Genomic DNA, 23,287 nt, shown 5'->3' with positions numbered 1-23,287 from the left:
TGTTTTGTTCCTTTTTGATTTCCCCGGTGTTAGGCAGGTCGGAATTCACAAATAAGGGTGGGATAAGTGGGTGAATTCAGTAAACGCAATGACCAGGATATTTCGAGTCCCATCCAATGAGACTCCCCAGAAAATCCATGAGGAGGAGCTACCACGACAGGATAAACAAAGCATCGGCACATGGGGGTCCAGCTCTGGACCACAGCCCCAGCGTGCGGAAGAGCCCATCAGGTCAGCATTCCACACACCCCACTAGTACCAGGATGGCCAGGGAACTCGACCTGATGTGGTATCTGAAAGGAAGCCCCCACAGACCCTGGATTACCCGGCACAGCCTTCACGTCAAGCGCTTAGCATTTCATTCTCAGAAACCATCACAAAGTCCCCAAACTGCTATTCCTCTAGCCTCCACACTACATCTTCCAGTATCTCTCCCACCCAGAGACAGCAAGGGCGGGGGGGAAGGAATCCTTCGTGAATCATAAGTCCCTATTTTTGGTCTAGAAACTATGAACACAGAGCTCACATGTGTGTCAACCTCAAAAGTTAGGGAGGTGTTCCAAAATACCCTCCCTTCCCTCAGTAACCTACTGCAAATATGTAATTTACTACTTTATTTATAGCATTGACATAACTATATTTTTAATCTCTGCTAAAGCTTAGGGATAACGAGTTCCATACGTTTGCTACCTGCTGCATGAAGTTGTAATTTTACAAACTTCTCTGAAACTCATGTTCTTTAAAGCTTCAAGCCGCTTCGGTCTCTAATAATCTGTTTATCAGGCAGGGAGGGTCCTGTTTGTTCTCTTGTCCTTGCCACCCCTCCCCCCTCCCCACCGAGCTCATCGTCTAGACATGATTTGTTTGGCTCTCTCGTGTCCTGTAGCTGCCGCTGCTGCTTTTTTTTGTTTTGTTTTGTTTTAATATTTAGTTATTTTGCGCAAGCCGGGGAGGGACAGAGAGAGGAGGACAGAGGATTGGAAGCGGGTTCTGCTCTGACAGGCTGACAGCAGCGAGCCCCATGCGGGGCTCGAACTCATGAACCGTGAGATCATGCATGACCTGAGCCCAAGTCAAATACTCAACCGACTGAGCCACCCAGGTGCCTCTCTTGTGTCCTATAGCTTCTTTATGGCCAGTCCCTTTCTTAATTGGCTTGCTTTACAAAGAAACGTTAAGAAAAGTAAGTTCCCTCTCTAATGCTGGAAGACCCTGGCCACGTTTCAAAGCATTGCCTGGACTGGCAACAGCAACATTACCCGGAGTGTGTTAGAAATGCAGAATTCCAGGCCCACCCAGGTTCTGAACCAGAACCTGTGTTTTAACAAGAACAGTGCACATTTAAAGTTTAAGTAGCTGCTTTAGAGAAACTTCATCTCAAGCCCCAGGAGCGTTGGCTCAGGGACTCCTTCCCAGCACAGAATCCCCCCCTCCCCTCCCCGTCCCCCCCCAATCCAGCTCCTACCCCACCAACAGACACGTCCTTACCCAGCAGCTGACCCAGCCTCCTCCCAGTTTGGAGTCAAAATTGCTCAGGGAGCCTGAGGACACTGAATCCCCAGGAAATAAGGGCCATCAGCTCCCGTAGTAAACACCAGCCACTTCATGTGTTTAATAGTTTTGTGAGCTACCACACGATTGATGTTAAGAGCCTCTTTGCCTATACACATATATGTTGAGTGTATAACACATACAGTGCTATACACGATCATTAAGATTTTATGGTAGCCTTTGTGGAACACACACTCCACATTCTAATCCTATGTTACATGTTGTAGAGAAAACATCACCGGCTCCGGAGTTAGCAGACCCGGGTTTGAGCCTGCCTCTGCCATGACCGGTGGCAAGTCCTTGGGCAAGTCACGGGAACCCGTCTGAGCCGCAAATTCCTCATCTACAAAACAAGGGCAATTCCTGCGTTGCAGCTGTGGGATTATAAATTGGGTATAATCTGTGTTGGCCACAGCTTCTGGCAGTCGTCAGGTGCATAACAAGCTGGAGTCCCGTGATGAGCATGGTTATCATTAAACCCTGTAATACCGGGGCGCCTGGGTGGCGCAGTTGGTTAAGCGACCGACTTCGGCTCAGGTCATGATCTCACGGTTTGGGAGTTCCAGCCCCGCGTCCGGCTCCGGGCTGACAGCCCCGAGCCTGGAGCCTACTTCAGATTCTATGTCTCTCCCTCTCTCTACCCCTCCCCTGCTCATGCTCTGCGTCTCTCTGTCTCTCAATAATAAATAAACGTTAAAAAAAAATAAAAATAAAAAAACACCTGTAATACAGCTTGTAGTGGTGTTCACTCTCAGATACTTAGTTATACCTAATTCAGTCCCAACCAATCTCTGTGTCACTTTCTGCATAAAAGAGTCCTTGCCACTATTTGAATCCAGTTGGCTTGGCCCTAAAACCACCTTTATACACTTCCCCGCACTGGAGTCCAAAGTTCGTTCTTTAGCTGTAGCCCAATCTGCGTACATTCTTGGTCACCTTCATCGATACCTCAGGATCGTAGGGAGAAGCCGGTCACCCATCGAACCAACCCCTTAATCCCCAGCCTTCCAGTCCCTACTTCACTCTGGGGCCGTGGTTCTCGCCAGAGGGGGTAGGGACAAAACCCTCAACAGAAGACAGTTGACCACGTCTGGAGACATTTTTGGTTGTCACAACTGGGGGCTGGAAATGCCACTGGCATCTAGTAGGTAGAGGCCAGGGATGCTACTAAACCCCCTACAAAGTACAGGACAGCCCCCCACAACAAAGAAGTATCCAGCCCCAGATGTTCATGGTCCTGAAGCACAGAAACCCTGCCCTAGATTAAAGCTGGTAGGGCAGTAACCTCAGTCGCCTCTTTACCACACACCAGTATCTTCCACCCTCCTGGCTGCCCTCCATTTCCCGTCGCAGGAGTCCTCCAAATGGTCTTAACCCTTTAGGCCCCATGGGGACTTTCAAGCCTCTCAGGAACGGCCTGGCTGTTCATTTCCTGAGGACTGCTGCGTTGCAGAGTTTACCTCGTGACTGGTGGGTCCTTGTGGGACAGCCACACAGGCAGGTTTGCACCAACCTAAAAGGCAGGCTGCCATTTTAGAAAAAGGCAGATGCACAAGGATTCTGGCCACAAGCCCTAGTGTATCTCTGATTCTTTGTCTTTTCTCTAAGTTGTTCTGAGGGGTATCAGCCCCCGACCTTCCCCTTTGGGTTGCTTATTCTTCAGCCAATCTGCACATCCAGCACTAGAAGGCAAGCTCTTTCTTCCTTCTCACACTGATGGCCCTCTCCTCTCTAGCACTGCCTTTCTCTGATCCCAAACTTGGAGCAAGAAACCCCCATATGTCTCTTGCTGGACACGGGCTGGTTCAAGCTCATTCCATTTGAACGCGAATGTGAATGTGACTCTACCCACATTCCACTCTTCCGGGACGTCTGTCGTCAACCTCCTAGCTACTTAAAATTTTACACTGTTAACGCGAACATCGGATAATCTGGCCGAAAGTGGCTCTTTCCTCATGCATACCTAACCTTAGCTAAAAAAGAGGAAACCAACCTATTATTCCCAAAGGATGAACTGAAGAATACATAGGACAATTCTCAAACATTCCTGCATAACTAAAAGGAATAAAAGAACCCTTGAACTAATGTGCGTAAAAATTAATGAAATGCATGAAGGAGTCTATGACTGCTGGAGAGGTGGTTTTACCAAGCAAGAAGGCACTTTTTGTCTCTCTCAAGGAGACCCGGGACCCATTCTTTACTCTTTCTTCTTGTTGGATATTGAAAGTGCACAGAGTCCCGGGATGTACAGAGCATGCCCCGATCAAGTCTCTATCTTTGTAAATGCTTATGGGCTATGGTAGCGGGCACAACCTGACACAGAGGCTCTGTGAGCCTGACACAGCACACAGAGCCTCCCACACACATGCCCATTCCTTTTTTCTTTTTTTAATGTTTTTATTTATTTTTGAGACAGAGAGAGACAGAGCATGAGCAGGGGAGAGGCAGAGAGAGAGGGAGACACAGAATCTGAAGCAGGCTCCAGGCTCCGAGCTGTCAGCACAGACCCCGATGCGGGGCTCGAACTCATGGACTGTGAGATCGTGACCTGAGCCGAAGTCGGACGCTCAACCGACTAAGCCACCCAGGCACCCCAACATTCCCATTCCTTTTAATAGCCGAGCTCTCAGTGCCGCTTTCTTATTTCTGGTTTCATTTCCATTTCTTTTTCCTTTGTTTGCAGGGCTTGTAAACACTCAAGCAAGTGCCTGGTCTCAGATCATTACGGGAAGGTTGTCTAGTCTTGATCTACCTCTGGGGTCAGCAGACTTCAGCTGAGATCCTTAGCTTCACGGTAGGGGTGGCAACCCCGTGGAATAGTATGGCAGGTAGCGTTTGTTTCTTCTGTTTGTTTCTCTGTTTCTTCTTCATCTGCAGACTCTACCATTTCTCCACATGTTTCCTGTGTCTCCCGGAAAGCTGACCCCATCGCGACCCCAGGAGTGGGCAATGATTAGCCAAGCACAGACCAGGTGACCCCACACCTATTGCCAGTGACTGGTTCTGTGGCTCAGGCGTCAGCTGGAAGCTCATGACATTCCCTTGGTAATAGTTATTAGTGCCAGGGTGGGATGAGACCTGAATTGGCCCCATCACACTGAAGTGAAGGAAGAGAGCCTCTCCCCTGCCGAAACCCAGAGTGGTGAGGAAGGAAACACACGGGCGCACTTCGTGCTGGTAGCCATCATTCAACCATAAGGAGAACAAATTTAAAAATGAAAACCAATGCTAAGGACACGGGGCAGAAAGACACGGACAACTGGATCCTTGACGCCCCAGAGTCGTTGAATCGAACAATCCTGAAGTACATTCTACCTACTTGCTGGGAGAGACGACGCACCTTCTGACTGTTTGCGTCAGATTTTCTCTTAGACCCCAGAGTGTCTCAACTGATCATTTCTCCACTTTGGCAGAACTTTGGTTTCTATAAAGGATGCACTGCCCTTCTCCCTCCAGGAGGCTCAGAAATCCACGGATATCAGCACTCTTGCCTTAAACTACATCCCGAAACATCTTCTTTTTTTATTTTTTTATTTTTTTATTTTTATTTATTTTTATTTTTTAATATATGAAATTTACTGTCAAATTGGTTTCCATACAACACCCAGTGCTCATCCCAAAAAGTGCCCTCCTCAATACCCATCACCCACCCTGCCCTCCCTCCCACCCCCCATCAACCCTCAGTTTGTTCTCAGTTTTTAACAGTCTCTTATGCTTTGGCTCTCTCCCACTCTAACCTCTTTTTTTTTTTTTTTCCTTCCCCTCCCCCATGGGTTTCTGTTATGTTTCTCAGGATCCACATAAGAGTGAAACCATATGGTATCTGTCTTTCTCTGTATGGCTTATTTCACTTAGCATCACACTCTCCAGTTCCATCCATGTTGCTACAAAAGGCCATATTTCATTTTTTCTCATTGCCACATAGTATTCCATTGTGTATATAAACCACAATTTCTTTATCCATTCATCAGTTGATGGACATTTAGGCTCTTTCCATAATTTGGCTATTGTTGAGAGTGCCGCTATAAACATTGGGGTACAGGTGCCCCTATGCATCAGTACTCCTGTATCCCTTGGATAAATTCCTAGCAGTGCTATTGCTGGGTCATAGGGTAGGTCTATTTTTAATTTTCTGAGGAACCTCCACACTGCTTTCCAGAGCCGAAACATCTTCTAAGCCCACCAGAGCAATCAAAAGATCTCCTACCTGAAAAGTTTGAAATTGTTGTTGGCCAACTCAAGACCCTCAACATGGCCTCCTCGACCCCCTGCCACACCGCATCCTTCTTTTTCTTTCTCTTATCCCTTCCCACATTCGTCAGCCAGATCTCTTTCCCTCTCCATTCCTGTCAGGGCTTTGTGGTCTTTCTGAACAGTTTACCCAAGATGGCCTCAGGTACAAGTGTTTATGACGCCCATGCCAAGTACTCGCTAATCTCTCACGTGCCATCGGGTATATGGAATCCTTGCAGTTTATCTGGATGATCAAGCTACTTCATTTTTTACATTCTGCTTAGTTGATATCAGCGCCCTCGAACAGAAAGAACATGGATCCGTGCTTTGCCTAAAGAGAAAGAGCTGACACGGCTTACACTGGCAATGCATCAGTTCCACCTCAAGGAAATCAACAGGGAGAAGCTAATGAAACGGAACAGTTCTCATATTAACCAGTTAGCTATTCAGCTTAGGACAGATGTGGAAAATAAGCCCATATGAGACAAATTCATTAAAGTGAAATTATCCGTTCAACACCTTGATATCTGAGCAGACTGATGTTTCAAAATTATTATAATTATGATCATGGGGATAAAGAGAGCCAAACTTTCAAAAGAAGACTTGAAAAAAATTAAAAATTCTAGTGCTACCCTGTGAGATGCAAATAATGAGCTGGTCACAGATCCCCAGGATATCAGCAATTGCTCTAAATCCTTCTTGATGAGGAATCGGTGACTCTGAACTCGACATTAATTCAAATGCAAATAATATCTCTTCCCCCTGAGGATCATTATTCCTGATTCGGCAGGCAGTTTAATGGGAAATCTGCAGGTGCGCGGCAGACCCAACCGGAGAAGTTGCCCTGGCTCCTCAGACGCCTATAGACATGGAATCTGAGAGTCGGAGCCCAGAGATCTGAGTTCCCTCACTAGCTCTGAGGTTGGGTCTCTGGATACAGCACGTGAAACTCACTAGGGTGTAGACGAGATGCCTGCAGCCTGGAAAGAACTACAGACCTCTTCTGCTTCTCTCAAGCACCAACCCCACCCTTCGGTAGCTGTTAGCCACCTTAGCCCTTGGCACGGAGGTTCTTTATAAACACTATCTGCGGAAGAGAGTGAACCTTCGGCATTGTCACTTTTAGGAGACCACATAGGAGAAAGAGCTAAAAGCCCCTGAAACTGGATGGCTCGAGTTTGAGTGTAGGATGCTAGGAAAATTACATGGCCATCTATGCCTGTTTCTCCATCAGCAAAATGAGGCCACTGATGCATCTACCTTGTAGGACCACAGTGTGGTTTAAGAGATACAGCGCACTTTTCACAGGCAACATAGGGAAGTCATTAGGAGCAAGGACTCTGGAGCCAGACTTGACTAGGTCTCGATCCACACCCCACCACTTGCTTAAATATAAACTTGGCAAGTTAACTTTTTCTTTACATCAGCGTGCTCAGATGTAAACGGGGAGATAATATTAACAACCTCCCATAGTTGTTGTGAAGATTAACATTTTAAAGTCATTTAGACCAGTGTCTGGCTTACATAGCAAGTACTATATGTGTTTTGAGTACAGCATTTGGCCCACAGAGCTCGATAATTATTATTTGTTAGTAGCAGATTTAAGAATTAGCGATAACCTTTGTGTGACTGGTAGTAAGATCGCAGAAGAGAGGAGGAGAGAAGAATATTTCTCAGGACAGAACCAGAAAAGGCAGGATACTTTTCGCTAGAAGAAATTGCCTTCTCAGCAAGGACTTCTTAGGAGGCCTCACGTCACAGCAGAAATGCGATGTGATGCTGCGAGGTGTTCTGGTGACCCAGGATCACCGACTAGAAATCTATCAGTCACGCAGATGCCATTCTCAATGAGAAGCCCCAAAGCATATTTCTGAGGTGAGCAGAAGGGAACAGGGTCAGCCAGGATAGGAAGCTATCGTGTGCGACAATCACGGGTCTGAGTGACTACAGGCACATGACGTCCCTCAATACTTAACAAAACCAAGTCATAGGTTATGCTCCCCAATCACACACAGACACCGCACGTCCAGTGGATAAGCTGAACTTGTCCAAGAAAGGTGAATAACAACAGTCCTTGGCCTGCAGTCTTGCGGGGTCACGAAGACCTGCCTGGTGTCAATGTTCATTTTTTTTTAAGCCACAAATGAAAAAAATGACACCTGTTTTTTCAAAGAACAGAGTTGCAGGAGACATACTAATTCAACAGATGGGTAATAGGATACACTTGGCTTGTTTTATGTGCTAAATCTATCCCTAAAAACTGCATATAGGAAAAAAAAATGGAGAAGTAAAGCCTGACGAATATCTGGTTCAAACAACCCTGCAGCATATCCGAAAAATCTCTTAAATATAAATAATTACCCCTAATTTTTCTTTTCTGGAGGGCTTTCTTTTTTTTTTTAATTATAATTTGGTAGACACAAATTATTTTTGTGTTTTCTTAAGCCAGGACTTCTATTTTTTATTAGAGTCTTTTGCCTGACTATTCCCTCTTTTATTCTAGATTGTATTAGCAAGAACTTAAAGGTATTACAAGGTAAGTGAGACATTAGACATAGTTCCCCTACGGAACTTTCTCTCACTTCCTTCAGGGCAAATAAGTGCTAAGGTACTTGCACAGTAAATAGTAATCATTGCATCTAGCCACATCTCGCAGATTTGTCATTGTCAAAGGTTGTAATTCCATTATGACAGTCTTACAATGTGATTAGAATCCTGTATTAGCTAAAGCCATTTTATGTTCAAGGACAAAACCTAAAGCAAAATATTATATTTATATATGTATGAAAAAAGAAAAAGTAATCTGTTGCCTTCACCTTTAGTATTGGGGGAAATGGCTGGAAAAACGTTTGCAATAATTTCTTCCCTTGCTTCTAAGGTCAGTTCGTTCTCAAGGCTTTCCTATCTCATTACGAATTTCAAAAAATAAAAAAATAAATTAAATAAAAATAGATTACAGCTCCTTATTCATCAGAGATGTATCTCTTAATCTTCTCTTCAGCTACCTGACAACATATATCCAGTGTTCCTTTCTGCCTTTAGTTTCAAAAGTAAGGCAAATGTGAGATCCATGCTTCTATTATACGTCGATGTTTTTTGTCTTGAGGATACAGCATCATTATGAACAGGGTTTCACTTCTAAGTCTTTTTATCCCCAGATGGTTCTGTCATGGCACCTGAGTCGCCAACCAGCAAAGCTCCCCAATCAGGGACAACCATCTCTGTCCTTTTGGTCTCCGTCAGCACGTGATCCAGACCTTTCCCTCTCCACAATCATGGAACCACAGGTCACCCCAGGAAGAAAACAGCAGGCTGGGAATGGTTCAGCTTATGTCCTCAGTCCCCTTTTTCTCCTGTTTTCAATGGAAGGCACTTGTCTCCCCAACCTGAGTGTCAGTCACCACAGTGGAGCCACCACTCTTCAAATTCCTTCTCATCTTCTCCAACCTGAGAAGAGTCCTCAGTCTGATGGAAGCTGTCTGCTTAGGAGGCTACAGCTCATTTCCGTGAGTTCACCATTTACTCCTTGGAACTAGGAAGCGGTGAGACGCTAGGAGACTTGTCACCTCCGGGCCCCACAGAGGGGTCTATGTATTTCCACTTGCTAACTGAGGGACACCAGTCTTCCTCATGCCCTCCACGGCAGGGCCACCTCTAATTACACTCTCTCACCTGTGGAGCTACTCTCACTGCTCATGCCAAAGGCCTTTGTTCCAATATCCAAGTAGGGTAATATGACATTCAGAAAATCGTCGTACTGTTCCCTGTTTTATAAACAGAATGAAGGCAGCAGAAGAGATGTTTAATTTTGCAGTCAAGATGCCCTCCTCTGATAGCCTATGAAGTATAAAGTCTACTCGAGGGGGCTGAGTCCTGCTGAGAATTCTTAAACCATAAAAAGAGTGCATCAGTGTGCACTATCCCTTCTCAATCTCCTCTTCCATCCTGTGTCTACCAATATTATGTTGACTGGAGACTCTACCCAGGTCACGGGTTCTCAGGCCAAAGGGTGGATCAGAATCACCAGGGGAATGTATTAAAAATGTCAATTCCCAGATCCCACCCTCTAGCAGTTTGATTTGGGGGATGCAAACCAGGTGTTGAGAAATCTGAATGTTCAGCTGGCGGACCAGTTGATTCTGAAGCAGGAGGTCCAAGGCCACGTTTGCACACTGGCCTGGGTCAAAGTCACCACTTTTTAAACACTCAAGAGGATCCTGCCTTTTTCAGCATTCACAGGATGGATTCTTTTTTTTTTTTTCCCCCACTCATACTAAGTACTCAAGGTTAGATGTTGTCTCTAGGCCCCTAAAATATCTAAATGTCTTGCTGAAGCAAACAGTACAGTGTTTTGGATTCCTAGGATGGCTCTTAATTCAGAAATCCTTTTCCAATCCATATGGTGAGCCAGGCTCTGAAGATAGAGGATGAAAGAAGCAGTCCTTGCCCTCAAAAGCTCATGAGCACATGGGGGAGACGTTTGGTTAAATGAGCAGTTTAGGGCATGGTATAAGAGTAAGGATGATAAAGATAGGCACACGTTGCTGTGCAAAACAGAAGAAGGGGCACTACCCAAGACAAGAGATCAGGAAGATTTCTCGGAGCAGGTGACATCAGAACACGGTTTGGGATAAGGAGAAGACATTAACCTAGCCAAGAAGACAGAGAGGGAAAGCACAGAGCCCAGCAGACGCATCACGTGGATCAAACATCTACAAGGAGTTCGCTATGGCCTGGGTATAGAGGCACTGAAGAAGGATGAGCAGGGAAGAGGCTGACGGAGTAGAGCAGACATAAACTACACCTAAGAGTTTGGAAATTATTCACCGGGTAACGAGGAGCCATTGCACGTTTCAGTTGTGGATAGAAGATGGGTCAGATGGGGGAAAGACTGGGTGTTTAGATTATTTCCTCACATAGCCAGGCTCAAATACCAAAGCTTAATAACACCAAGTCTGTGGCTTTGGCACCATATTCCTTTTTCTAAGTAATAAAAAAGTTTAAAGTTTCTATTACACATGGAAATCTGTTGACAATTTTAATCTGATGGCAGGGGCTACGGTGCTGTGACTTAATGACAGAGTCCTCTGCCAGGAGAAACAAAGAAGGTGCTGTTGCTGGCGTGATTCAACTCTGCTTCATTGCCTTATTTCACATACCCTCTTCGTTTTGTTAAATTCGTCTTCTTACAAGCTAGGATCTTCCTGATGGATTCTTCGAGTCAATCTAGGACAATGTATTTTTAGCTCAAAAGTGCGGTTAGCTGCACAGTCCTTCGCAGCCTAAATACCTTCCACTGCAACCCCGGCCTGCCTTCCAGATGCAGCCCCGCCGTGCCCCCCATGCCTGCTGTGCCCCGGTCGCCAGAGTTAGAGCACCGGCCTGCCACACAGCTGCCTAAATCCCTGCATCTGCTCATACGCTTCCCTCCGCCTTCCAATAAGAATGCCCTTCCTCCAGCCTCATTTCCCTGCTACACTTTTCTGATTCTCCAAGCTCAACTGGTTGAGCTTCAACATACCTTGCACCCAGACATGTGTCCTCTGATTGTCTTCTAGAGCTTGGCTTGCATTTGTGCACAGATTTGCAGCGTGAACTCCTTCAGGGACACGCACCGACTTCTGTCAGCTCTGTCTCCCAGCTCAGTGACTACACAGGGCTGAATTACCCTGCACAGGGCTGCATTTCTATGTTCCAGAAACTGTGCTCTAATAACCACAACCCACAGGGATGCTCCCACTCATACTAACAGCTAGAGCTGGAGCTACCATTGACAGATCTACTGAGTGCTTATTATGGACCAGGCACTGAGTTGAGACTTACCATATACATATTTATATATGTGGATATAAACACACATATATGGACATATATGTATGCATGTATATATGTATGTGTATACATGTTTATATATGTGCATCTGTTGTGTATATATAGTTGAGAATATCTATATGTGTACACAGTCAACTAATCCCCTGCAGAGAGTATTCTCATCTCCTTTTTTATTTATTTTTTTTGTATCTATGTATTTATTCTTGAGAGAGACAGAGACAGCATGAGCAAGGGAGGGGCAGAGAGAGAGGGAGAGAGAGAGAGAGAGAGAGAATCCCAAGCAGGCTCCACATTGTCAGCACAGAACCTGATGTGGGGTTCAAACCCACAAAACCATGAGATCATGACCTGAGCCAAAACTGAGAGTCAGACGCTTCACCGACTGAGCCACCCAGGCACCCCAATCGTCTCCCTTTTAGAGATGATTAAAATGAGTCACGGAGAGGGTAGGTGATGACCACAGAGCAGGGGGGGGGGGGCATCCAAAGCGGTCTCCTCCAACAAGGAAGCCCGCACACGTACACAAAGCACCTCCTTGCATTGCCGACCCCTACCCCAGGGTGACTCAGATTATGCAGGCCTGAAACCTTCAACTCATCTGCAGCCTTCACTGCACTGCCAGCTCTCAGGGAAGGCTGGGAAGGGTGGGGGAGGGCGCGTGGGGATGAATAACTGCAGAATCTTGTGGACTCGCTGCTTCGTGGAAGAAGAAAGAAAGACAAATCAGTGACGGAGGAAGAATCAAGAAAGGTAGGAGAACTTGGGAGACAGCTTAGTAGTGCACGTTGTCAGAAGCATGGCTTGATTCTCGCAGTTTTCTTTTGTTATAAAGTCTATTTGTTTATTTTGAGAGAGAAAGAGAGAGAGTGGGAGGGGCAGAGAGAAGGAGAAAGAGAAAATCCCACGTAGGCTCCATGTTGTCAGAGAAGAACCCCCCCCACACGGGGCTTGAACCCACGAACTGTGAGATCATGACCTGAGCTGAAATCAAGAGTTGGACGCTCAACCAACTGAGCCACGCAGGCGCCCTGGTACTTGCGGTTTTAATGTTAACACGCTGACACCCACTTGCTGAATGGCTGTCTCCCATACTGGCCTATAAGCTTGGTGAGGGAAGAAACCATGACGGTCAGGTTCACAGCTGTATTCCCAGCACTTAGCACAGCATCTAGTAACGATAGTAACAGTAGCCAGTATTTGTTGAGCACCTACGTGTGCCAGGGCATTGTTCTAAACACAATCTCCATATTCCCTTGTCTAGTCTTCACAAAACCTTATGACATAGGTAGTAGTGATTCCATTTAATAGGTGAGGAAACTGAACCCTTTGAGAGGCTGTACAGCTTACCTGTGCCACACACACAAGTCAGGGCTGGATATGAAGACAGATGGTATGACCCTGGAACCGCTTTTAACCTTCACGTTGTACCGTCCCATGTTATAGGAATCAGCCACATAAAAAGGATTCACTGAATAAACCGTGACTAAAGGAGAAACAGTCAATAGGGGCAGAGCTGGAGAAGGGCAAAGAAGCATAGGAATGGAAAAGGGTCTTTGGATTTGGCAGGTAAAAGGGTGCTGTTGGCCTTCAAGAGGGCACGGTGGAGTCCTCCCTCTGTCCCGAGGAAGGCTGGAGCACCCAAGGTGAGGGTCTCTGCTGGGTTGGTCTTTGGATCCTCAATACCTAGCATGTGCCTGGCACCTGCTTTGCACTCCGGAATGTCTGCTATGGCAGGTGGCCCCGGCCCCCTGACCCTGGCTCCCTTCCCACGTGTCCCACTGCCCCCGTTTATGAGCAAAGGACATAACAAGAGTTGAAGGTACTGGGAATAACAAAGTTATATTCTTGGGCCTGCAGGGTCGTCAAAGAGAGGAAATGTTGAAGACAGCAACCCAAAACTCTCAGTTTATAACTTTGAACTGGGGATGGGGGAGGGGTGGCGGGGGGACTGGCTTTCATTGGCTGTAGCTACCACATCAAAAATAAGTAACACATGAGAACTGCAACCACATGAAGGAAGACAGCACCAACCTCAGTGAGTCTCAATACCGAAGAAGCTTCTTGTTAGAAATGAAGCCTCCCAAATGAAAAACAAGCACCGTCTTTCTTGAAGGTCTAAATCACTTCAAAAGAGACTCACAAGCCCGGCTTAGATGAGTACCCCACCCCACTTCCTTGCCGGCTTCTTCCACCACACTTTGCAGGAACTAGACCCCACTGAGCAGCAGGTCAGGGGCGGGAGGGAGTGGGGGAGAGGGAGGACCCGGCTGCTCTCCACACGTTACTGTGATTTGCATATTACAGGACCTGGACCCAGATGGTGAGTAGGGAGGTGTTGCCATGTTCCGTATCTGTGTGGCCAGCCAGCTGGACCACTGGGCTCAGCCACACTCAGCTTCGGGAGGATGCAGATCTCCGTGAGTAGCACCGACATCTATTACCCCAGAAAGAAATTTGATATTGGGCCTAACGGGTTTTCTGTGTGTTCCTTTCTGACCACGGAGAGACCTCCCGCAAAGACCAGATATGTCCACAGGAAGGTCACATCTCTTATAGGGAAAATGTGATCCCAGCACAACCCCGCTTCCTGGTGGCAGAGAGTCCAAGGAAAGCACCAGAAACAAGGCAAGCTAGCAAAGAGCCAGCTAGCCGGAAGCTCAGTATGTTGGCACTAATGAAAGCAGGCCGTGTATAGGCAACACAAATCGAGAGAGCATTTCAAAGTCACTTGGCATTCAAGAGCATTTTGGTGCTTATATTTAACTGTGGGTGTGTTTGGTATTTCTGTAATTTACAACACATGAGGCCACAATGTGAGAACCCGAAGCGGTAGGAGGCAAAGAGCCGTCCAGTTTTCCCATCCGGCTCCTGCTCCATGAGCGCTTGCCCAGGACTCGATGTTGGGGGGTGATGGCCCAGATTCCCAGCTGATGAAAAGCAGCCCAGGCTTCTGCTTTAAGGGAGCAGTCTTGGCTGAGCTCAGCAGTCTCCTGCTTTCCACCAAGAAGGAAAGGAGCAAGGAACCAATGGACTAGCTCAAAAGCCCTTCTTTCCTTGGAGTGAGCCAGTGCAGAGGAGAAGCTATGGCTGAGACCGGGAGAGGGTTGGAAACCCCCTCCAGCCCCATGCAAAGTGGGTCCATGCAAAGGGCAAAGGCTGGAGGCTTCCCTTGCTTTCTGTGTACATAGCACTCTGCCCAGAAGAGGTAGTCGAGCCGGGCAGCCCCGAAATGCTGGCCAGTGACAGGGGGAACCTCTCCCCCAGGGGAGGGCTCAGCGTGCTAGTAAGGATGCTCCCTTCAAGTGAGAGGGAAGGAGGGTACGTACAGAATTGAAATGTAGGACACTTGTAAAGCATTTTGCTCACTTCTGGAAATTTCAGGGTAGACTGGGTCGGCTAACACAACATAAGTGAAATGTATGTGTCTGTGTGCAGAGGGGTAGGGGGATTAGAGAGAAAAGCAAAAAAAGGAAAATAAGTAAAATAGCAGATGTTCGTTTATACAAACACATGAAGATATATACGTAAGCGAAATTGGTTGCTTAAGACAGTAGTTTCCCGGGGCGCCTGGGTGGCTCAGTCGGTTAAGCGTCCGACTTCGGCTCAGGTCATGATCTCGTGGTCCGTGAGTTTGAGCCCTGCGTCGGGCTCTGTGCTGACAGCTCAGAGCCTGGAGCCTGTTTCAGATTCTGTGTCTCCCTCTCTCTCTGACCCTCCCCCGTTCATGCTCTGTCTCTCTCTGTCTCAAAAATAAATAAACGTTAAAAAAAAAAAAAAAAGACAGTAGTTTCCCAAGATCAGCGCCCCTATTAATGGCAGAAGGGGCAAACTGCCACTCCTCCATAGTGAATTACAGATAGAAAGACAAGGAAGGACAGTGTCCAAATGTATCTTAGGTATTATAGAAATACATGCATGACATACATTTGTCAGTTTGATGAGGACAAATGTCCTTTCCTGGTAAAGATGGTCATCATGGCCTTTATTTTTTCAAATGATGGTAAAAGTAGACAAGAATTATCTTTTTTCTTTTTTAACTTTTTTTTTTTTTTAATTTATTTTTGAGACAGAGATAGAGCAGGAATGGGGGAGGGGCAGGGAGAGAGGGAGACACTGAATCGGAAGCAGGCACCAGGCTCTGAGCCATCAGCCCAGAGCCGGACGCGGGGCTCGAACTGACAGACCGCGAGATCGTGACCTGAGCCCAAGTCGGACGCTTAACCGACTGAGCCCCCCAGGCGCCCCAACGAGAATTATCTTTTAACCAACTTACTTGGCCAAAATTAAAAAGGTGATAACCTTGCAACCAATCCTGTATTTTTTTCCCCCTAACTTCACTTGTCTGTGAAATGAAATGTCCAGGAACCGCTAACCTAAGACATGGAAGTACTATATAACTTCTTTTTAAATTTCAAGACTCTTGGACAGATGCAGAGTTCTTGTAAGTACTTTTTCCTTTTGACAGTTACCATCATATAGGTTACAGGGAAGGCTGACATTTAGAAGGGCACACTGTGTGCCAGCAATCACACCAGACTCCTTCTTGTAATTCAGGTCATTAAGCTCACACGACATAATTGTATGGTGGATATTATTTAATTCAAACAGGAATTTTATAACTGGAACAAAACCGCGTGGTGGTGAAGTCAGGATTCCCGTCTGACTTGCAAGCCCACGCTGTCTCCTATTCCATGGCCTTGGTTATGACTGAGAGGCACACGTCACTGGGCCTGAAAGAGTATCGTCTCCTCGGGTATCATCTCCCCCGGCCTCTAATTTCACAAAAGAGGAGACCAAGCAACAGTGAGGTTAGGCGACTTCTGCCCCAAGGCTTGCTCCGCGAACCCGGCAATGGATCTAAGCTGCAACTCAGCGGGTCAACTCCCAGCCCTGAGCTCTCTCTCTCTGTGGTCCCCATTGCTTTCACAAGCACCACTGGGTGCCCCCTGCCGACCCACAGGCCCTCACCACAGTGGGGAAGAGACAGCTACCCTCCGTGCCACCCAGACCCAGGCTAAGAGCAGTGGACACCTTCCAGAGCCCACGGGCTCTGGATGTGACTCCAAGCCCGCCCAGGAGGCTCACCCCGCACAGCTGTTGCAAGGGGAAGATGCTGGAAGCCAAGTGGTTCCCTGTCAGTGGCCTCCACCCAGCTCAGGCCATGCCCCAAGGAATGGGGGCCACAGGGACAAAGGGGCATTGTATGTGGGAGAGAGAGGGGGCCTGGGGAGGAATGCACTGGGCAATTTCTTCCTCTCATTGAGCCGGCCTCACCCAGCTGTCTTGTGGTGACAAGAGGGAACCTCTGGATAGGGGCTGCACGCCCACTGTATATGACAGGAGACCCAAGCTGATTGATTGAGTTATTAGATTTCCCCAAAGGATGAAGAGCTTCATTTAGCCCGCATTGTGTCACTTGATACAATGCCCCCGAGTATACAGACACTGCCTTATCACATTCCCTTTGATTCCCTCCAAATGGAGACATTTAAAAAGAGTCCGATAACATTTTTCTGAAAGAAGCTCCCACCTCCTCTTTCCCCCCCCCCCCCCCCGAAGAAGAGGCCTAGAATCATTTGTCTCCAAAAGGGGGCCCTCCTAAAGAAGCTGCCAGAGGAGCAAAAACCATTTTAATAGCATCTCCTCTTTGCTGAATTGTGTCTTCATTTTACACTGTGGCTTTATTCTCTGCCCCTTTGACACAGCCAGCTGCCTTTCACATTCCAGCTCAGAAACAGGCTAGCTTCAGGCTGTAACAGGCACCAGCTTCCAAAGCCCTTTCTCTGGATGACTCACGTTAGCCTGTGTGAGCCTGCGAGCCCACAGCGGCAATTCCTAGACCTTTGTTTCCTCTGCGAGAGGTACATTTGTGTATGCGCAACCCCAAGTGTGAAAACAATGTCTACCCAAGTACCCTGCTTTACAATGGAGTGAAATGATTAATTACACAGTGGAATGTCTGCTTCATATCTCATTCAGGTTCATCCTGTTATCAACTCAGCAGACAGAGGAAGTGACATCATGCGCCCCAGCTCCCCTTTGAAGCTGGAGGTGCCTACTGAGACTTGGTATGCCGTGCTGTGCCCTAGGCAGGAAGCATCACGCTTGGCCTTTCTGTTAAACTGTTTTATAAAAAAAAAAAAAAAAAAATAGGTTGGGCCATCAGTTTCTTAACTGGGATTTTGCATCCCATTGCTCAAATGGTGAAGAAAAAAAAAAAAAGGCCTTTTGTGAGCTCTGCTCTCAGCCAGGAAGGTTACAAAAGAGAGGAGATATGTTCTCCCAAGTGTCTTGAAATTTAAATCCTTCTGTACAAAGCACAAATATGCAGGGGGGGGGGGAATGCTCAACTGAGCAGGCTTTCATGGAACCAGTGAAGCAAATCTGTCCAACACTAGTTACCCGTGTCTCTCTTTGCCCGAGGATTCCAAACCCCCCGGTCCGTTTGCTGCCTGCTTCTCCATGCCTGTGCAAACGTGTTTTATAAGCTGGTTATCTCGGGTTTTTGTCCGTGAGTGACGGCTCTGGGAACTCTCAGCGTGGATCTGAACAGCATGCAAAATCATTTTACTTTTAAGACAAAAGACATTAGCTTCCTGTAGCTTTCCTAGCCATCTCTATCTCTCTTCCCTTCCCATCCTCCTTTCCCTCCTCCTCTTCCCCTCCCCATGGCACCAAATAAAATGCTTAGGAAATGAAGGGCACAGCTGCCCTTTCTTCCCATTAAAACAATCAAGAATGATGGTGAATTTAATATGTTTGATTAGAGAAACTCCAATTTGGTGCACTTGAATCAGCCGCCTTTGTCTTCGGCTCCAATGGCCCGATTTCAGTGGAATGTCCTCTGCTGTCCACCGCCAGCTCACTGGAGCTGCGAGAAAATTCAGCCTCTGAAAGCATTTGCCTGGCAAGCTCGGCGACCGGGTATTTATGCTGTGGAGGATGCCAGGGCCACTTGGTACTAATCAGAGGGAGCACCTCTTCATTAAATCATGGTCACTTACTGGTGACCCTTAGGGTTGTAATCCCCGGGGCCTGGGGGCCTCTTTAGCAATGTTAATTTTTCATGGATGTTATTGCTTTTTTTAGTGGATATTCGCCATTAAAATTCCAGCCTGAATCCTGTACAAACAGCCCAGGAGATTCTGGTGCTCTGCTCTCATAGAAGAAATTCAGAGACTAATCATCAAATTTACATGTGGAGTCCCTTTTATCCAAAGAACAAGTATACGCCTAATAGAAAATAAGAAAATGTGTCATAATTTCCCCACAAGGTATTATTAACAGAGTCTGAAATACTGCCCAAGCAGCCCCAGCCTTGGAAGGTGCTTGGAAAGGAATTGATCTCATGGGGAGTTTCCAGGTTTGGAGAATGCTGCTTATTTGCACTTAAAGTTTATGGAGATTTTTATGAAGGGCTCTCATTAAATATTCTAAATAAATGTATGCTCAACAAATATGTACATCAGTGAATTAAGGGTGAGCATTTAAATTACTCTCAAAAACGTAGTACAACTCTGTGGAGTTCAGAGAGGTTTCTCGAATATGTTCCCTACCATTGCCAAAGTCAGAGGTGGCACGTGGGATGGACCAGGTCACGGGAACCGTTGAGTTCATTTGCCACTCTTTTATGAAGAGAAAGTCCCACATCTCCTGGTATCTACCCCAAATCGACCGCCTAGCTGAGAGCCCAATGACTTCTCCACCCAGACTCCATGGTAGGCAACCAAAGCTGGGGACCAGAGCCAAGCTAGAAATAGCATCCAGGTCTCTGGGTTCCAGCAACCGTGCCCAGCCTGTGAGTCAGCCTGTCAACAACATTGACAAGGTACGCACAGGGCCCTGCGAGGCTCAGGGAGAGTGGCTCAGGAAGGAGGACACCCCGTCCTTGCATCGTGCCAAGTCCCCGGGGCTGGGTAGGTGGGGTGTTAGAGGTGAACGCTTCGCTCCAAGACCAACATGTGCACCATCGGCTTTGCGGGGCCTGCAAGCCTGAGAACTCTGAGGAGGCCTGGGCATGCCTTGGCTCCACATTCCAAGGCCCTCTGGTCTCGGGCACGAAGAACGAGCGTGGCCTTCCGGCAGGACCAGTTTCCCAAGAGCGGCACCGGCTGCCAGGCACGGAGCCACGTCAGGGAAGGCCCCTAGGAGAAAGTTCTGGGCTGGTTGGTGCGGGTGAGCCCCACGCTCCTCCACAGGAGCCCAGCACTTTCTCAAACAGAACTGGGCAGCTATGACCCACGCGGAAGCCGCCAAGACGAATGAGTTAACTTCAGTTGCAAAAACACAACCGAGGGCTGCGTTTTGCCTCCCTTTTAAGTGTAAAAGTCAAGTTTTAAGATGCCTATTGTATAAGAATTAATATGAAAGGAATTTTATATCCTACTCTGGCATTGTGTTATAATCATGGAATGCTCTCCCCGCCCAATCTGGCTCGCTGGCCCCCGGACCGTGCCAACAATTATTCAGTTCCTCAGCGTGAGTGTCGCTGTGGGGACAGCCTCCAGAGACTGAACGAAAGAGGCCACGAGCGCTCCAAGCTGGAAAGAAGGGCATGAGCCCCCAGCACAGGGCTGTGCCTCTATGCTCACACCCTGACACACCTCTATGCTCACACCCTGACACACCTAGCCGGCTAGTCCTCCCCTTCTTTCTGAACACTCCAGGGGACCTGCATGGGAAGTTTAATACATCAACAACTGCAGCTGTATGAACACATTGTCTTTGATGCAACACACAATGGGTTCCAGAAAAGGAAAACAAAATACTCTTTAAACAGTGTGCTGCATTCTGTTTGGAAATTGAGAGTCCAGGGCAAAGGGTTTTCCTTGGAGAACCAGAGTGGGGGTGGGGGGGTGGGGCTTGTTTCTGCATTTTTACTTGGCTTGGTAACCAGAGCTCATTCCCCCGAGCATAAAGATTTGACCGGGACTCCGCAGAATTGACCATTTCAGAAAGGAAGTTCTGAACCAGCAAGGGAAAATCAAATGCGTTTGTAAGTCATCAAGTGTCTGAAAGATTCTTCAGGAGGAAATGGCAACAGGTTCTTTTCCATCATCCCTCAAAAGGGAGTAGGAAGAAACGAACTTCAGATGTCGGATGAGGGATTCGGGTTAGACATGAGGAGACTTTTCCAGACTGAGGAATGCTCGGCACTGGAATAGGTCCCTGAAAGAGGATGTTGAAACATGGCTGAAGAGTGAATACGTCTGGCTTTTTATGTGTGGGGAGGAGTAGAACCCTGAAATGCCAGGGAGCCCCTGGCTGCTTCGGCGGTGATAACAGCGTTTTGTATTGTTTTGAAATTCCTGGTTGTTAGGCTCCTGTTGTTACATCTTTTCCTCAGATCACCTCCCTCAGAATGGCCCTATTTGGAGGGAGAGCACTGTGTTTCCATTTCCTTTTGACCAATTCGAGTCTCACCGGGCTCTTTCTAATCTGCACTTAGGAAATGCCTCCCGGGGTCACCTCTTCCTTTCCTGCCCGTGGCGCAGAACCATAAATTCCGAGTGTTGAACAATGGCCATTGAAGGTGTGTCTGGTTGAGTTAGCTTTGTTTTCCTTTTCCTTTTTCTTAGTAGAATTCATTCAACTACATGCATGTTTTCAACAACCGGGCCAGTCCTCCTCCACACGAGGATGATGTCAGCAAACCCAGGAAGCTTTCAGAGCCAAGAAAGCCTCAGACCCAGGAGGAAGCAGTTATGGATCTCCGTGGCTAAAGTGTTCTGTGTCCACAGGATGTGAGCGGGGAAAGGGTTCCTGCCTAAGAATGCGCAGAGCGGGTGAAATCAGGAGTGACTGCCGCTGGCCACAGCCGGACGGGATATCAACTTCTTGGAAGCAAAACAAAACATGGCTACCCATTTTCTGAGGCACTTGAGGGGCACAAGTTAAACAACACCAGTTGTCATTGCCCCACCTGGCAAGAAACCAAATAAAAAGAAAGCAAAACCGTACTCCCTTGGATTGCACCCCTGGCCTGAACCACCCACCCAAATCTGTTCTGTCAGGTGCTTGTGCCCAAGCTCCAGCACCCTCCTTCTTCAATATTCACCCACAGACTCCCAAACCCAGCCCTAGAGCAATCAAACCCTCAAAGCCATCCTAGACATCTCCCAATGTCCTCCCTCTACAATGCCCCTCCTTCCTTCTCCATCACCAAAGATCACTACCGAAGTATCTACGACTGCTCAGATGCAGACGAACCAACCTGAAAGTGAACACCCATGCTCCTTCCCTTATCGGGGATGTTCTACCATAATCCCATTAAATTTACAAATAGAAAAGTTGTTTCAATAAATGTAAATATTTAAGCTTTCATACATACATCCGCATAGCTTTTTGTATCATTGACACAGTGTTATATACAAGACAGGAAGGAATTATTTACCTTAGTATATTGATCCAAATTAGTGACTGGTAGTGTTGCATTAGGTACCACACAAATGGAATAATTGAACACAGAAACAGTGTCATACTCAACTAAGTATCTTTACTGCCTGGTAGAGTTCCTGTTTCACCGTAGTTGATAAATGCTAGCAGCTGAATGCATGCACATATAATTTCCAAGCCTCAAGCGGTGGAAAACCATCAGAGAATTCCAAGAAGGTGAGCAGAAAGAAGGTATGGTATTTTAGGGTTACCGGTAAGAAGACAGCTTTGTAGGTGGATAGATAAGTAGGATTTGGTCCCAAAGACCTGGAGCAAACCCAGGCAAAAAAATTCACTGTGAATTTACCTGTACTGTTCAGTGCCTGTATTGCCAGATGTACATGATAAGAAAAACTCACCCAGACACTGCCTACGATAAGGAGACCCAGGGTAGCTGAAACAGGAGGATACACAGCAACACAGAGTAGCTTGATGGGTGAGCAGCTCACAGAATGTGATCTTCTCTTACACCCTTTTTCTCATAATTGTACCCCCTTTGGGATAAAGGGAATTCTTCTGGGGCTAAGGCTATAGGCAGAGTTCAGTGCCATTCTGAGGGAGGAGGAAAGCACGTGTGTGCCCCATACAACCATACAGGTGCCTGCGGGTGCCTGTTTGACCCGCTAGAGCACCTACGGAGAGAACTGGCCTAATGTTCATTATTAGAAGTATTACTGTTACAGTTAGCGTCGTCCCAGTGCCCAGCACTCTGTGGTGTATCTAGTAATTGAAATGAATGATAACCATAGAGAAGTGCTTAGTACGAATAGTTCCAAAAGAGAGAGGGGAAAGAAAAATATGGATGGATACAGAAAAAACAAAAGAAGAGCTCCATTAGATTTATAGACTTTTACCAGTGTTAATAAGAAATTGATGGTGTGGTGTTGGATGCTTCGTTTAGGGCATACTTAATATATATTAAAGACATGTGCACCTTGCTTCCAGCAACTTTCTTCCAAAGCCAAATGAGTATAACTGGAACAACTGAAATATATACCGAAATTTAAAAGTACATTGAAATGTATAAATTATTTTAAAATGGTTAAGAATGCCCACGGCCATTCCTACAGCGCCCCAAACCCTTTCTGACTGAAAGGCAACGGCAGTGTCTTTGACCATTGACACTTCTATGTTCCCGGGGGGTGGGCAAGACTCGAAAAGCAGCCAGACTACACACTGGCCTCAAACAACACGCAGAGATAGCATTTATACGGGACAGAACGCGAGGGAATGAGAC

The 23,287-nt window shown here is 47.0% G+C and overlaps 1 long non-coding RNA gene across 1 annotated transcript; it reads left to right on the top strand.

Annotated features, from left to right (window-relative positions):
* The first annotated feature begins 13,938 nt into the window (after nt 1-13,938).
* Nucleotides 13,939-21,945, top strand: LOC109266012 (uncharacterized). The gene is made up of 2 exons (XR_002079479.2): nt 13,939-14,033; nt 21,195-21,945. It is a non-coding gene; the product is annotated as an uncharacterized LOC109266012 (long non-coding RNA).
* The last annotated feature ends 1,342 nt before the right edge of the window (nt 21,946-23,287 follow it).

The sequence above is a fragment of the Panthera pardus genome, unplaced genomic scaffold (assembly GCF_024362965.1).
Source record: "Panthera pardus isolate Hobbes unplaced genomic scaffold, ASM2436296v1 HiC_scaffold_1, whole genome shotgun sequence".
In the NCBI taxonomy this organism is placed as follows: domain Eukaryota; kingdom Metazoa; phylum Chordata; class Mammalia; order Carnivora; family Felidae; genus Panthera; species Panthera pardus.
Note: the sequence above shows the minus strand (reverse complement) of the source record. Positions and strands in the feature narration are given on the sequence as shown.